Source organism: Condylura cristata, unplaced genomic scaffold, assembly GCF_000260355.1.
Source record: "Condylura cristata isolate star-nosed mole 26May11 unplaced genomic scaffold, ConCri1.0 scaffold00006, whole genome shotgun sequence".
Lineage (NCBI taxonomy): Eukaryota > Metazoa > Chordata > Mammalia > Eulipotyphla > Talpidae > Condylura > Condylura cristata.
Genome location: NW_004567107.1, coordinates 25,638,981 through 25,655,940, shown reverse-complemented (window position 1 = coordinate 25,655,940; position 16,960 = coordinate 25,638,981).

The following is a 16,960-nucleotide window of genomic DNA, read 5'->3' as shown; positions in this document are numbered from 1 at the left end:
TAATTACCCATTGGCTACAAGTACCTACTTTCTGTAGACACTGCTGTCTATATGAGAAAGACTGGTTAAAAAGATGGAAAAGAGAGACTATTAAAAAGCACCAGTCATAAGAAAGCTGGAGTGGTTATATTTATCAGATAATATAGACTTCAAACAAGAGGCTTATCAAAATTAAGAAGCATACATCATAATGAAAAGTGGATCAATTCATCAGGAGGATAAAGTAATTATAAATGTGAGTGTGTGCAAATGGCTACAGACAGAGCAAAATTGACAGAAGTAAATGGAGAAATAGATAAATCTACAACCATGGTCTTTACTCTTCTGGTAATCGATAGAATTATTAGTATAAAAATAGGGAAGACATTAAAAAACTCAACAGTATTATCAAGCACTGTGACTTACACCAACAACTACAGAATACTTACCTTTTTTTCAAGTGTCCAGAGAACATTCACTTGGGTAGATCATAAAGCAGGGCAGAAAACATATATAAAAAATTAACTTTGAAGAAATGTACAATGTGTGTTCTCTGACTATAAAAAATGGTGAATATGAAGCTACAGATTTAAGATTCAATGCGCCCCAAGAATACGACATATGAAGAAAATGACAAATCATGTCATAATATAATTACTCAAAGCTACTGATGAAGGGAAACTTTAAAAAGCAGCAAGAGAAAAAACAGACAAGTACAGAGGAACAGAGACGAGACTAGCAACAAATACCTCTTCAGACACAGTCCCAGCGAGCAGGCAGTGGGACAGCACCTTTAAAGCCCTCAAAGATAAAAAGCTTGCCAACCTAGAATTTTATGTTCAACAAAAATATCATTTAAAAACAAAGCCAAAATAAAGACTTCTTTAGACATATAAGAACTTGACATATAGAAATTCATCATTCACATACCCACATTTAAAGAAATGCTAAGAAAGGAAAATGATACCAGATGGATTTTGAGTCCACAAGAGTAACGAGAAACAAAAATGGGAACTACTTGGTAAATGTGTTTTTTGGTATTATTTAAAGTTCTCTTAATGATGTTTGCATACTATTAAATAAAAATAATGCAAGATAATGTGGGATTTATAACATGTAACCATAAAATATATGTATCAACTATAGCACACGTGTGTTGGCAGTGGAGAAGTGGCCATATTCTGTTCTGTACATGAAATGGTAATGTATTACTTGAAGATAGACTGTACACCATTTCATGGACAGATTAAGGTTCTTTGGGATATATACATGAGGAAACTTGTAAAAGATCCATACTCTGAAACTATAACATATTGTTTGAAGAAATGAAGACTTTAAAAACTGAATTTAAAAGAATCAGAATTGTTAAGATATCATCTCTCCCCTAATTGATCTCTGGGGGCAACATGATCCCAATGCAATTCTCAGTATGCCTTTTTGGTGGAAATTGATAAGTTGTTAAAATACATGGAGTCCAGAATAACCAAAACCACTTAAAAATGAAAAAATGAAAAGGCTCACATTGGCTGATGCAAGATTTATAGACATACAATAATAAATGTCTGATATTGGCATAAAATAGATCAATGAATCAGAATAGTGTCCAGAATTATAGCCACACAAAATGGACAACTGAGTTTTGATAAAGGCACAAAGACAATGAATGTGTGAAGGAAATGTAACTTTTTAACAAAGGCTGGACCTGGATAATTATATGCCAAAACAACAAAACTTGAATCCATACCTTGTACTACATACAAAAAAATGTGCAACATGTTTCATAATTTAAATGTAAAATCTAAAATTAAAAAAAAATACTTTTTATAAGAAAAGCTTCTTGGGGTCCTTGGTCCACATGGTGCACAGACCTCTCCTGACCTGCCCACTGCTCCCCTCAGCAGTGTACTTCATTTATCTGCCTGTTCTGCTCCCCACTCTGTCTCTGGTGAAGCTTCTCACCACCCTTGCACCTCTGGCTTGTACCCCAGTTCTGTATGAATAAATAAATAATAAGAAAAAAAAAGGAAAAGCATCTTGGTCTTGGATTAGGCAAAGGATTCTCAAAAGCACAATGCACAAAAGCAAATTTGATCGGTTGGACTTAAGTTAAAAACTACTCTTCAAAAAAACAGTTATATAGACAAAAGGATAAGCAACAGATAGGAAAATATAACTCATATCTGGTAAAGAATTTTTACCCAGAATATATTAAAAAATTCAAAATTTAATCTAGTAATAATGAAGGACTCAATTAAAATGGAAAAAAAGGTTGAGCAGATGTTTTATCAACAAAGTACCTAGAGGACCTGGAAGTAAGAACATGAAAAGGTGTTCATCATCATTAGTTATCAGGGAAATGCAAACAAAAAAAACCCACAGTGAGATACTACTCATTGGCACTGAATCCTGCTGATAAAATGATACTACTGTTTTGGAAGATAATTTGCCATTTCTTAAAAAGTGAAACTGGGCCCACCCTGGTGGCGCAGCGGGTTAAAGCACAGCACAAGAAGCTTAAGCCACTTCTGCATGAGTTCCATCCCCGCCTGCCCCGGAGGAGATCCACATGGCGAGGCAGACCTCTCCTGACCCGCCCGCTGCTCCCCTCAGCAGTGTACTTTGTCAATCAGCCTGTTCTGTACCCTACTCTGTGTCTGGTGAATCCTCTCACCCTCCGCATCTCTGACCTGTACCCCAGTTCTGTACGAATAAATAAAAAAAAAAAGTGTTTAAAAAAAAAAAAGTGAAACTGGAGCCTACCTATTTCAAAATGAATCTTATAATGATTATGCTGAAAAAAGCCAGACAAAAATCATAGATAGTATGTGACTCTATTTACACTAAGTCCTAGAAAATGCAAACTAGCCTATACTGACAGATCAATGAGGATGGGGGTTGGAGGGAGGGATACCATGAACACAAGGAAGTCTTTGGGGGTGATGGTCATGCTCATCCTCTTGATTGTAGTGATGTTTTCATGAGGTATATCCATATGTCAGGCCTTATCAAATTGTACACTTTAAATATGTACAGTGTATTGTGCATTATATAGTCAATTATATTGCATAAAGTTGGTTAAGTGTGAGCCTTAAGTCCATGAGCCTTGTCTCATCTACTGAGTTGGATTATGTGGGAGGAGGCTTAGGGCTGTAGCTTGCTGTTCTGACGCATACCACAGTTTGAGAGCCATAATCCTGTGAAGTTAACATTCCACTTCTTGGCCTGTGAGGCTCTCCTTCCTGCTCTGCTTGCCTTGAAAGCCCCAGTCTGTCCCATTCTCATTTCATCCTCTCACCTCCAGCCAGCCCAGGCTCTCTATGGTTTCTTGACATTTTCTTTTGTCCCTGAACCTATAGCTATCACTCACTTTTCCTGGAATACCCATGTGCTCACCTTCAAGTGACTAATTCTTCTATCTTGTGCTTAAAAATCTGACTCAGATGGCACTTCCCTTAGGAAGCTTTCCTAGACACCCACCCAGGGGCCTGAGATGTGTCCATGTGGGCTTTATCCCAAGGAACAAACCTCTCTGAATTTCAGTTACCTGATCTAAGAGGAGCCTAACAAGAGTGCTTATCTTGGGGGGTTGTTTTGAAGACTCAAGACTACAGAGAAAATGGTATAGCTCTCTATGCATATTCTGACACATGGTGACCGTGGTCGCTGCGGCTGTCACTGGCATTATTTCTCGTCAGTGTTGTCATCTGCTCCTCCTCATGCCCCTTGAGGATGTCCTGAAAACCATCCAGCACACATGGTGCCTGGTCGACCTTCCTCCCAAGGCTGTGGCTCCTGGGGTGTGCCTCAGGTGTTCAGTTAGTTCAGTCCACAAACATTTGCTGGGCCTTCCCTGGGGGTTCAGGACCTCTCCCAAGTGCAGGGGATGCAAAAATTAGGTGGGAATGAATATCAGAGATGAAGGCAGCAGAGAGGTATCTGAGGAGAGCGTGGAGAGCAGAGTCCTGGGTCATCTGCTCATCATGCTGGCTGTGTAACCTTGAGAAGTTACGTGGCCTCTCTCTCCCTTGCTTTTCTCAGCCATAAAATGTGGGTAAATGAAAGACTATCATACCAGGCAGAAATATTTTATTTTATTTGAATGACACACAGAAGGGTTTGCTCACAGAAACAAATAGCTACAAAACACTCAACACAAAGGACACTAAAAACCCACTGGGAACTAACAGAGCTGTTGTGGAGAAAGCGCGTTAGAGGAGGCAGAGCTGTATGAAAGGTGCCAGGATGCAGAAGCAGGTGACTCAAGGGTGAGAAAGGAAGTGGAGACAGCTCCTAGAGCTTATTTGATTTCCAACAGAGAGGAGGAGGGTGGGAGCTCTAAGGAGGAGGGTGTGGAAGGTTCCTGAGAGAGGAGTGTTATTAAATTTAGGGACGGTCTGGTAGGATGGGAGAGTGAGGAGGATGGAGAGAGGTGGGGAGGGCGGAGGGACTCAGGCTGTAGGCTCAGAGAGAGGTGAGAAGTGGGCAGGCAGGGAGGGAGTCTGCTGCCCGCCTGTGCTAGGTGAGCACTCTTCTTAGGAGGGAGAGAGGGGCCCAGGCAAGCAGGCAGGCAGGCCAGAGTGTGAACTGGCTCCACAGGGGAATGGGGAGGGTTCTGAAAGGCTGACAGGACTTGCTAAACAGAGGCCAGAATTTGGAAAGAGACTAATCTGTGTGCAGAGAAAGGGAGCAAAGATTGTTTGACCTTCAGCTGCAGCCTCTAGAGGGCAAATGGCTGGGTGGAGGGCAATGTTGCTTCCGGACTGGGTAGTCAGGGGTGAGACAGCTGACCAGTCTCATCTGCCTGGACTGTCCTGGCTTTAAAACTGAAAGTTCCAAAACTCCCTCAGGCCCAGGCACACCAAGGTATGCCCCTCCTGGGCAGAGTGGTGTCACCACGGGGATCCAAGGCCATGTGGCTGCTGGTTCCTGGATGAGCTCCAGGGTGGTGGGGACGGGGGCCTCCAGGGACAAATGGGCGGGCAGGACACTGAGGCGATGGGAATTGGGGGGCGTGGGACGGAGGTTAAGGACCCAAAAGTGTTACCCTCTGTCTCCAGAACCTGCGTAGTGCCTGACCCTCAGCTGAACGCTATTTTTCCAGACTGCAATGATAGACTTCCACATGCTGCTTTACATTTTTTATTTTATTTTATTTTAGATTTATTTGTTCATACAGAACTGGGGTCCAGGCCAGAGGTGCAGGGGCAGTGAGAGGCTTCACCAGAGACAGAGTGGGGAGCAGAATAGGCAGATCAACAAAGTATACTGCTGAGGGGAGCAGCAGGCGGGTCAGGAGAGGTCTGCCGTGCCATGTGGATCTCCTCCTGGGCAGGCAGGAATCGAACTCATGCGGAAGCAGCTTAAGCTTCTTAGTGCTGTGCTTTAACCCGCTGTGCCACCAGGGAGGGCCAGCTTTACATTTAAAAAAAATTTATTTTAGAGACATCAAAACACAAAAGTAACAGGCAATTACTAAGCAGACATTCTCTGCTTTCCTTTTTTTCCCCCCATAGCCATATAGCTTCTTACTGACTTAATCTTCAAAATCACATGTCTTAAAAGGAAACACTCTCTACATGGAAAAAACAAAGACACCACACACACCGTGGAAGAGAAGCTGGGCTCTAGCTGGTTCTGCTGCCTGACAAAAGCGCTAAGGCCCAGGCCACGCCTCCTCTGTTAACCTGGGAGAGGAGCCAGCGTCAGAGATACATTTAAGAGGTGCCAACCCCCAACTCCTTGAGCTGCCAGGAGGGCCGGGGCTTGTAAGGGGGCATGGTTTTCCTGTGTTACTGAATTCTGTGTTCCTTTACTGAGACTAGTTCATAATCTGCCTTTGTTCCCCTGGAAGATACTGTGTGGTCAGTACTGAATTGAGGGTTCTCTTCATGTTCTTCAAGAACCAGTAACACTGTGCATTTAATACCAAGGTGCCATTTTTCTGACACATCGAGTATAGGCTTAGAACTGTACAGCTAAAAGGTTTTGGGGGCTCAGCTGATCTAACCCCCCTTCCTGCCTGTTCTGGTCTTTCTTCCTTCTGTCCCCTCCTATGTTCCAGGTCAAAATAGAAGCCCAGAGAAGGGCAGGGGCTTACCTAAGACCTCGCAGCCAGATCCAGGACTCCACATGACCCTCTGTGCTCAGTCAACACACCCAATTGACTGCTTTTCCTAATCCTTCCCCATTTTGGCCTCAGACAATTTTGCTTCTTGATTTCTAACTTCGTGTCAGCTGTGATTAATGAGGAAGGCTCCTGCATACACGATTTTCAGCTGTACCCAGTTTACGGCAAACAGATTAGACCATTTAAGTCAGAATAATGCTATTTAGCAAAGCCGGATTTAGACCTGGCAGGAATTAAGAAGATTAATTTAAAGGTAAAAAAAGAGTGACAATCATAGATCAACACCTGAAAAATCTCGCTGCCTGTACACATCCCTAATTGAGAAGTATGTGGAAGATTCCATCCGTGAAATTCAATTATCATGCAAGCCAAAAGAAGCAGCCTCCCTGGGGATGAAACCAGGCAGCCCAAATCACAACGGCCCCACCTGTCTGTTTTTGTGTCAAGAGTGGGAAAACCTGCACTGGTGTCCATGAAATATGGACAGTATTCATCAACCTAATGAAAATTTCCAGAGGTCCCTTTCCATAATGAGATTACCTCTCTAGCTCTTCCATCTGAGGTCAGCCCAGGAAAACCTCTGAGGCTCCAGAAAGTCTCTGGATACCAAGGGCAGCCGGCACTGGGGTCCTATTCCTGACACCCATTCCCCCCAGCTTTGAGGGGAGCATGATTGGGGTCGGAAGACAAAAGGAGCTCTCAAGTCCCTGTGCCCTTCCACTGATTAGGGGCTTCTTAACACAAGCAATCATGAGACAACAACTGTAATGATTACAAATGAGCCCATGGTAATTGACCTGCCTTTTAACTACAGGGTGGGGTTGGGGGGGTGGTGGCAGATTCTTCAGTCATTTGCTTTGTCTTTCTATTCAGCTGAGATTCACCCAGGAGAGCGCTGCACCCCTTAAAATGCAGTAAAGCTGGACAGAGTTTCTTTTTAGTTAAATGCTTTGGGTGATCCTGGTGAATAAAGTTATTCCTACCAGTGCTTAGAGGCTTATGGCTTGTAGCGCGTTTTCACATTCATCAACTCGGAGAACCCCAAGATGGTGAGGCTGAGATGGGGCCCTCCCTGGGGGTGAAACAGGTTAAAGCACAATACTATGAAGCTCTCTGCAACCAATTTAGCACGAGGTTGATTGATCCCCAGCCAGGGAGCTGACCCACATGCCTCAGCAGACCTCTTCTGAACCACCTGCTTGCTCCTCTCAGCAGTGTACTTCATCAATCTGCCTGTTCTGCTCCCCACTATTTCTGGTGAATCCTCTCACTGCCCCTACACCTCTGGCCTGTACCTCAGTTCTGTATGCATAAATAAATTTTTAAAAAATTATCAAACTTAAAAAAAATTAAGAGGCTAAAATGAAGCAACTGACCTCACCTGTTTAAAAGGTCCATGCTGGATGCTGATCTCATGTACTAGATGCTGCAGTGGTTCTGGAAAAGGAAGGGCCATTGTTAGCCTTTCAGGAATTGGTGTTCTGATGCCAACTGCACACAAGACTGGAGAAATCATCCCCGAAGTTCAAATGTGATGGGATCGTCAGAGTTCGTGCTCAGAGAGAGGTCAAGTGGAGAAAACATCCTGGGACAGTCTGTCTGGATCACCATTGCTCCAGGGTTCAGCCATAAATATACTCTGCACCAAGCAGTTTTCAAAGAGATCTATTGAATAAAAGACGGAATGATGGTGGTACTTACTGACATAGCCTGTGAAGGAAGTAAAGAATTTTGAGGAGAGTATCAGGAATTACTGACCAGGGAAATGGAACATGCAAACCACAGGGTATCAAAATTGTAGCCATATTAGGTTTGTCAGATCCATGCTGATACAGACTAGCTCTGGTTGATGGCAACAATGTGGTGTTGCTAATCTATCAAAATCCAGCAAATCTTTGCAGCGTTCTCGCACAGAGGGTGACAAGTGTCTTGCTCATGAGTCCCTTGTCTTAGTCACGAGAAGCATTGCTTTGAGGACCTTCTGTGTTTCTCCTGCTGACTTAGAGGTTCCCAATTAGGTTTTGTCTCTAATAATGATTTTGGGTTCTAGTGACTAATCCCATGTTGGAGCAGGACTCAGGGGAGAGGAGAAAACTCAGTGGGAAAGGGGAAAGTCTGTGTGTAATGAGAGACTTGTGCAATCTTCAGGGTACACTGAAAATCCACAAAGATGGCTCTTGTCTTTGGAGGCCTCAGAACACTGTTCTGCAGCAGGGGCCGGCACCGGCGCAGCATCCCTGCTGCTGCCCAGGAGGACTCAGCCTCCTGCATGGGCTGGGAGGAGGATGTGGGTCCATCTCCAGCTGGTGCCGCCATCTTCACATGTGTGGTCTGAGACAAGTGGGCCCGACCGGTTCTTCAAAAAACGGTGGCAGCATGAGGAAGCTCTGCATGTGCCTAGCTATGGATTCTGATTTTCAGCTCCTAACCAAAAATTAATGTTGGATTTGTCAAGCTCTGATCAGGAGGGGTTTGTCACATTCCAGGCTTCACTTGTTCCTCTCCTTTGTAATTTGCTTCCCTTCCAATCTCTTGATTTCTCTGCCTGTTCTCTGGCTCAGGGACTGACCCAGGAGTTATCTGGGGAACCTGGCTGGCTTCAACCCACAGAGGTCCCACAGAGGACAGGAGGGAACAGGAGGGACAAGTCAGGGACTTTCTTTGCTCTCCCTTCCTGCTCAGCTCGTCTCTGGCAGCATCGGGTTCCGCTGTGACCAACCAAGTCAGCTCTTTTAAGCTCTTAGAACATCCTTTTTTCCCTTTACTGCCTCAGGCCTTGGGTGGAACAGCTTCTGATGAAAGTGGTCCCTTCATTAACTGGGTCTGTACAGGATGGATTTCTATTTCCTGACAAATCCTGGTTGAGCAAAGACACCCAGACAGTTCCTAGCTCATAGGACGCACAAAAACAAGAATAATAATTTGGCTCAGTGGATGACATGCAAATATATGCATGTACCTGATTTATTTTACTTCTCTCTCACACACACACACTCTCACACACACGAGTAAGGTGGCTGCTGGTTGATTGCAGGTCCTGCCTGTCGGTAAGTATAGAATTCCTACACTGATTTCAGGGAAGCATCTGGGGGGTCAACTTTGGGGAAACAAAAGCAAAAATAAGCAAATGGGAATATAACCAACTAAAAAGCCTCTTCACAGCAAAAGAAACTGTTATTAAAACAAAGACACCCTACCAAATGGAAAAAAAATATTTGTTCATCATATATATCCAACAGGGTGCTAACATCTAAGATCTACAAAGAACTCATGCACTTGACAAGAAAACAACCCAGCCAATAAAGGGGCAGAAGAGCTAAATAAACACCTCTCCAAAAAGATATACAGATGGTCATCAGGCACTTTAAAAAATGTTCAGCATCAGGGAAATGCAAATCAAAACTACAATAGATACCATCTCACATCTATGAGACTGGACCTTATGAAAAAGGCTAAAAACAACAAGTGTTAGAGAAGGTGTAGAGGAAAGGGAGCCTTGTACACTGTTGGAAATGTAGGCTGGCCCAGCCGCCCTCTAAAACGGGTATTAAAAATAGATCTGTCAGGCCCTCCCTGGTGGCGCAGCGGGTTAAAGCACAGCACTGAGAATCTAAAGCCGCTTCAGCATGAGTTCAATTCCCGCCTGCCCCGGAGGTGACCATATGGCGCGGCAGACCTCTCCTGACCCGCCCGCTGCTCCCCTCAGCAGTGTACTTCGTTGATCTGCCTGTTCTACTCCCCACTCTGTCTCTGGTGAAACCTCTCACCGCCCCTGAGCCTCTGGTCTGTACCCCAGTTCTGTATGCACAAATAAATAAATCTTTAAAAAAAAAAAAAGATCTGTCAGGCCCTCCCTGGTGGCACGGCAGGTTAAAGCGCAGCACTAAGAAGCTAAAGCCACTTCAGCATGAGTTCCATCTCTGCCTGCCCAGGAGGTGACCCACATGGCGTGGCAGACCTCTCCTTACCCGCCCGCTGCTCCCCTCAGCAGTGTACTTCATCAGTCGGCCTGTTCTGCTCCCCACTCTGTCTCTGGTGAATCCTCTCACTGTCTCTGCACCTCTGGCCTATACCCCAGTTCTGTATGCATAGATAAATAAATCTTAAAAAAAAAAATCTACCACGTGATCCAGCAACTCCATTCTAAATAACCACCTCACGAATACAAATTCATTAATTTGAAGGGACATGTGCACTCCTGTGTTCACTATAGCACTATTTACAATAGCCACATTATGGAAACAGTGTAAGTGTCCAAAACAGATGAGTAGATTAGGAAGTTTTGGTGTATACACACAGTGGAATAATACTAAGCTATAAAAAGAACCCTCCCTGGTGGCCCAACGAGTTAAAGCGTAGCACCAGGAAGCTAGCCACAGACACTTCAGCATGAGTTCAATCCCAGCCAGGGAGCTGACCCACATGGTACAGCAGCCCTCTTCTGTCTCACCTGCTGCTCCCCTCAGCAATGTACTTCATAAATCTGCCTATTCTTCTCCACATTGTCTTTGGTGAAACCTCTCACCAACCCCTGCATCTCTGGCCTGTACCTCGGTTTTGTATGCCTAAATAAATAAATCTTTTAAAAAAAAAGAGCTGAAATTTTGCCATTTTCAACAACGGAAAAGATGGGATTATGCTAAGTGAAATAAGTCAGAAAAAGAGAAAGATCCAGATGATTTTACTCATATATGGAATATAAGGAAACAAAACAAAGGCACAGACAAAACTAAATCAAACCCTAGAACTCTTCAGCAGAACTGAAGCTACCAGAGGTGGGAAGTAAAGAAGGAGGAGGTCAATACACTGTGATACAGAATTATTGGTGGTTAGGTGGTGGGTGTGTTGTGAATCTATACCCCTAAATCATTCAGTGTTGTAAACCTCACTAATACTAAAATAGTTACAGAAGCCTTATCCTCAGGGACCCCCCTGTTCAAGGGGACCCCGTGACCCCATTCCTCTCATACCTTTCACATGGCTCTCCTGATAGACTCGCTAGTGGGGATCAGGCATGTCGGGGTGACTGGCAGTGCTCACTCCTCCAGGATCCTGCAGTGTAAGGCGGAAGCAGGCAGCACTTCTGTTTTACTGCCAGGATCCTGGCCTCTGGAAATGACAAGTGTATTATGTGGCCTCTTTGGGGAGCAGGTGAGGAAAACCAAGGTCACTAAGAGGAAAGATCTTGCCCTACCTTCAAGCTCAGCATGTCCAAGTGGAACCAGGTTTCATGTGAAAAGACACGGTGACTTTTATGAGTGGATGGATTTCTTTACAGTTCCATTTATGCTGCTTAAAAAAAAAACTCACCAGTATTGCTTCTTTGTACACTGTCAATGAGACATCAAATGCAACCCTTTCATAATTTTTGCAAAAACAAGCCCCCACCTCCCAGACAGAGAGATCTAATTCCATTGCAGGCTCAGGGGCTTCCTTTCCCATCTTATCCCCTCCTGACTGCTCTGGGAACTCCAAATTGTCCCTCTGAACTCTGCAGCCTTGTCCACCCTTGATCCCCACTTCTGCTGCTGGTCACAGGTGCCAGCCCAAATTTCTCATATGTACCCAAGAGAACAAAAGGGCTTTTCATCACCTGCTTCTCTCCCCTTTGAACATAGACGTTTGTGTAAACAGCGCCGTGTCTCTTCTTGCCACACTTAGGGTGGGGCCTTGTGAGCAGCCTCAAAGCTCTGTGCAGTAAGACTCCGTGTCGAATCTCTTTTCACCAGCAACACACCCTCCCAGGAGGCCGGAGGTAGGACAGGAGCAACCCTCTCCACGTCTGCACTCTAGGGTCAGAGTCCTGGCCTTGCCACACTTGCGCTGGAGACCTTGAGTTCTTGGTGTGACCCACTCCCTCTCAAGCCTGACTTGAGGCTCTGTAGCACAGTCAAGCAGAGGCTGGTGGTAAAACTGTAGAAACACTAGAGGTTGTATGGTGAGGAGGGTGAGACTGTCCCCTGGGAACGAGTCCACAGGTATGAAGCTTGCCACGGGTGGCCAGTGTCCTGTGATGGCAGGGTCCTGTGATGACCCTGGGCCAGTGGAGTCATTCTCTGAACCACTCAGCACTCAGTCTCCCACAGTCAGCCTGGAGCCCCAGCGTGGCACCCAGGCTAGAGCTTAGGCATCCTGGCTCGGGTGCCTGGTCCCCATACTCACGGGGAGCCTGCATTTTCTCTTGATCATGCTTTCTCCTCACCTTGTCCTTGTGTCACTGGCTAGACTCCCATCTGTCACGCTGAGCCATCTGCTTCCTTTCCTGCCATCGCTGCTGCCCAACTCTAAGTAAATTAAAAAACAAAGAGGCAGGAAGCTGCTGACAGCCGCATTTATCCTCATTTCTGTGGCTGGCAATAGGGGGTGAAGGGCTGGCTCTGTGGGTCTGAATTAAAGATTAGTTAGGGTTGTAAGGAGGGGAGCAGGCCCATGGTGGAGACATCCTGACTATGGATGTGAATGTGGGTGAGGCTGAGGAGGAGGGGGGTGGGGCCAGCAGGAGGGCCGTGGCAGGATACAGCTCTGGAACCACAGAGGCGTGGTCACCTTCTCATTTGCTCCCTTCTGTGGGTATGACCTTGGGCAAGTCATTTGCCCTGTAAGCCTCAGTTTCCCCCTTCTGAAAAGGGCATAGTCAATAACACTGCCTTCACAGACTGGCTGGGATACTGAGTGGAAGCATATAGATTGAGAGCTGGTACTCACAGAGAGTAGGTAAGTATTTCTAAGGGAATGGGGACTGGTGATGAAGCTGATGGGTGGACAGCGAGCCTTGTTCCAGGAAAAGGCATGAGGAGGAGTTTGTGACTTGGGTCTCCTCTCTGGGTCTCAGTCTCCGGATCTCTAAGATAGAACTAAGGCTTCTGGTCAAAACCTAGGGAAAGTGCAGAAAGAGCAGGAGAAATGAGAAGATGGCAGGAAAGGAGCAAGGGGTGGGCCCTGGGGACATGGAGGCCAGAGGGGCCGGAGACAGGAGGGGGCTGCTGCTCTGGCCACCAGTGAGATGACTCTCTGGTGGGTTGCACTAGGAATTATTTTCTGCCCTTCTTTGTGAGATAGAATGGCCCCACCGCACTGACATCAGACTTGGCTGTGTGGCTTGCTTTGGCCCATGAAAGTGAAAGAAACTACCATATGTCAGTTCTGAGTAAAAGCTTTAAGACTGTCACATATTTCCATTATTGTTATTTCCCATCTTTCATGGTCCCGAAATAAGGTGTTTTCCTCTGGTCTGAGCCTTGAAATGAAGATGAAGTGGAACAGAGCCAAAGCTGACCTGCTGCGGACATGGGTGGGAGCCAGAAATAAATGTTACTTGTGAGACATCGACATTTCAGAGCTGTTAGCAAGAGTCAACTGATTTAGGCCCCTTTGAATCCATGCCAGTCTTGACCTGCATTGTGGAAAAGGGTTACCTAGAGCAGCGATAGTATTGATAAGACCTTTTTCTACCATCCCAAGGTAATTTACCTCTGGCTTCAAAGTTGCCTTGTTTGTTCCATGAGACCAGAGCCCATACTTCTTGGAGTAGACACTTTGTCTCGTCAGGGGAATCCTGCATCTGAGCATTCTGTCTATGCTTAGGTCTGACTCTTGTCATAGAAACAGAAGTGGCTGGCCTCTCACTTCCCAAGTCACTTTGGTAGACTTACCTGTTCTAGTGAGACAGTCCTCACTGTGAGGACTCTATTATGGTGCAGTGAGGACTCTATTATGGTGCAGTGGCAGCATTCAGCCTCTAGGGGCCACTGTGGCTATGGAACCGGCTGCGCTGCTGCCCGAGCCTTGGCAGGATTCATGGCTAGTAGTAGTAGTGTCCTTGATTTTCAAGCGCTGTGGCATTTTGGCTGTGGTTCTGGCTCCGGCCCATTCTCTAACGCTGATTCTGCATCTGTGAGTTGCTCACTATGCTTTCACTAAATTGACTTTCTGTTTATTATCAGACAGCCTGCTTCTGTTTGCCTTTGGAGCCCTGCCAGCTAAGCCACCCTCCTGAGAAGGCAGGTTAACATCTTAACACCCAGACCAGGTGGGTAGTCAGGGAATTCTTTCCAGTCATCTGATTCTATATTTGAGGAGTGTTCTGGGAACTACATTTTGTTTTATCTCAAGGGATAGTTTAGTGCTCCCAGTAAATCGCCATTCCAGACAATAATCCATTTGGTCCATTCCTTAGCCTGGCCCCTTCCTCAGGAAGAAGGTGTGTTGGGGCATCACATCGATGTGGTTTGGAGGGTTTCTAGTCACACATAAAAGTCATCTTGAACTTTAGACAGAAGGGAGTGTCTGTTACAACTTCCTGGGATTAGTCCCAGAAGGATCCCTTAAATTGGGCTAGTCTGATACTTTTCAAAATGCTGCAGGCAAACCAGCTACATTGGAATTCTTGGGAAATGTGTTGGAAATGCACTTTTCTGTATTTCAGCCTGTGGATCCCAGGGATCTGCAGTGATAATCTAATCCAGCTCTCTGACCCTGTTACACCAATGGGAAAAGAAAAACCCCACCCTCGGACACTTAATCTCCCCTCCAGCAGCCCTTCAAGTAGATTTGGTCCATCCAAGGCAAGAACGCATGACTTAGATTGACTGCCTGCAAGACAGACCTGTGGGGGAGGGGATATTGCATTTGGAAAAAGCTGTGATGAGTATAGAATTTATAATCTGGCTATTTCAGCAAAAATTTGTATGCTTTGCTGAAAGGTGCACTTTCTGATCAATTCTTCTCTGCATCTCTTTCAAATTACTATTCTAAGCTTGCAAAATTGAGTTTATTACTGATGTAAAAATAATAAACTCAGGAATCATTCATTACTCTCTACCCTAAGCAGTAAGCTTAGTTTTAAACAAAAAGTCAGGAGAGTGTAGACTTATCCCAGCTTTCTTGACTAAGAGACCAAGGGCATGGGATGGGAACTTGGAGGGGCATCACAGGGGGAAGTGGAACATGTTGATTTTGTGGTACAAGTAGAATCATCTTAGGAATGTCAGTGAGAAGAGGCTACACAGTTCTGGAGCTTAAGGGAAAGTTTAGTTCAAAAACAAAGTGTTAGAACTTTTTAGTTAAGATGGGATAGTTCTGAGACAGTGTTAGTGTAGGGAGTAAGAACAAATTACTCCTTGTTCTTCAGCAGAAAATGGCACCAGAGAAGGAAGGGTGAATGGTGAAAGTCTGGCTCCAAATGATTTATAAATTTCATCCAGTATAAACAACTTTCTGTTTTTCTGCCATAAAAATATGTGCATTCAATAAAACTCAACTCAACTCACTTCAGTAGTCCTAGAACCTGAAAACTATTGCATATCTACTAAGTTTTTAGGCCAGAGACTCATCAGAGAACCTGAGGAGACAGCCCTCCCCAAGTTTTTGGCTCTAAGTCAGGCTGTGAGTTAAACATTAGACTGAACAAAGAGAAGAGGTAAATTTTCCACGGCTATTAATGGAAAATGGTAACTGAGGCCCAAACCAGATTCCTAATCCCAAACCAGAGTGGGAAATTTCTTGAAGCATGGTACAGCCAAAGGAAGGGGTCAGCTATAAACAGAAACTCTGACAGAAAACTAGTTCTACCAACTGTAACCGGCTCAAACTAGCTCTCAGCCTGTCAGAAATTGTTTGAACTGGTCGGAACCGGTTTGAACCAGTATAAAATAGTTTGAACCAGTTTGAGATGGTCTAAAAGGCTTCACGCTATTTTAAATGGTCTTAACCTTTCTGAACTTTGAAGAGGTCAGAAGTGAATTCACAACTCTTTAGAAAGGCTTCACCTTGGAGCCACGATTGGGCTGCCACAGTGGCTTTAATTAATATTTCACTAAACGGTCTTAGCCGTTGTGAACCAGACAGAACCAGTCTTAATCGGACCTGGTCTGAAACAGCCTAAACCAGTTTGAACCGTCAGAACTGACCCAAATGGTTTGAATCAGATAGAACATATCTGAAACGGTCAGAACCTGTTTAAACTGGTGGAACAAGTTTGAACCGGCCGAAAAACGGTTTGAACTGGTCTCAACTGGCTGAAACCGGTTTGAACCAGTCTAAACCAGTTTGAACCGGTTTGAACCGGTCTAAACCGGCTTGCAGTGGTTTGAATACTAACGCAGCTCTCAACCTGCTTCTATCAGTTTAAAAGTGTTGAGATGCTTCCAAACATGTCTGAAGTGCTCCAAAGTCAATGGAACTGGTCTAAACCGGTTTGAACCAGCTGAAACTGGTTTGAGCCAGTTTGAACCATTCCAATCCGATTTAAACCGGTTTGAATAGGTCTAAACTGGTTTGCACTGGTTTGAACCACTTTGAACACTTGCACCTTACTCAGCCTGCTCATATTACTTTAAAAGTGTTCAGATGTAAATATGTCTGAATTAATCCAAAGTGGATGGAACCCGCCTAAACTGGTTTGAACTGGCTGAAACCGGTTTGAACCAGTCTGATGAGGTTTGAAGTGGTCTAGACCGGTTTTGACCAGCTATACTGAGCTCAAAGCAGCTCTGACCAGTTCAAGCCACATAAACCAGTTCTGACCAGGTCAAATGGCTCTGATCAGCTGAAACCAGGTAAAACTGGCTCTGACCTTCTGAAGCCAGTTCAAAGGGCTCTGACTAGATAAACCTGGTTCAAACAGCTCTGTCTGGTTCAAACAAACTGTAAACCTGTTCTGACTGGATAAAATTTAATACCAGTTCTAGTTGCCTCAAATTGGCTGAAGAGAGTTCTGGCTAGGTTAAGCCATGTCAGACCAATTCTCACTGTAAAAAACTGGACCAGGCGGCCCTCCCTGGTGGCGCAGCGGGTTAAAGCACAGCACTGAGAATCTAAAGCCGCTTCCGCATGAGTTTGATTCCCGCCTGCCCC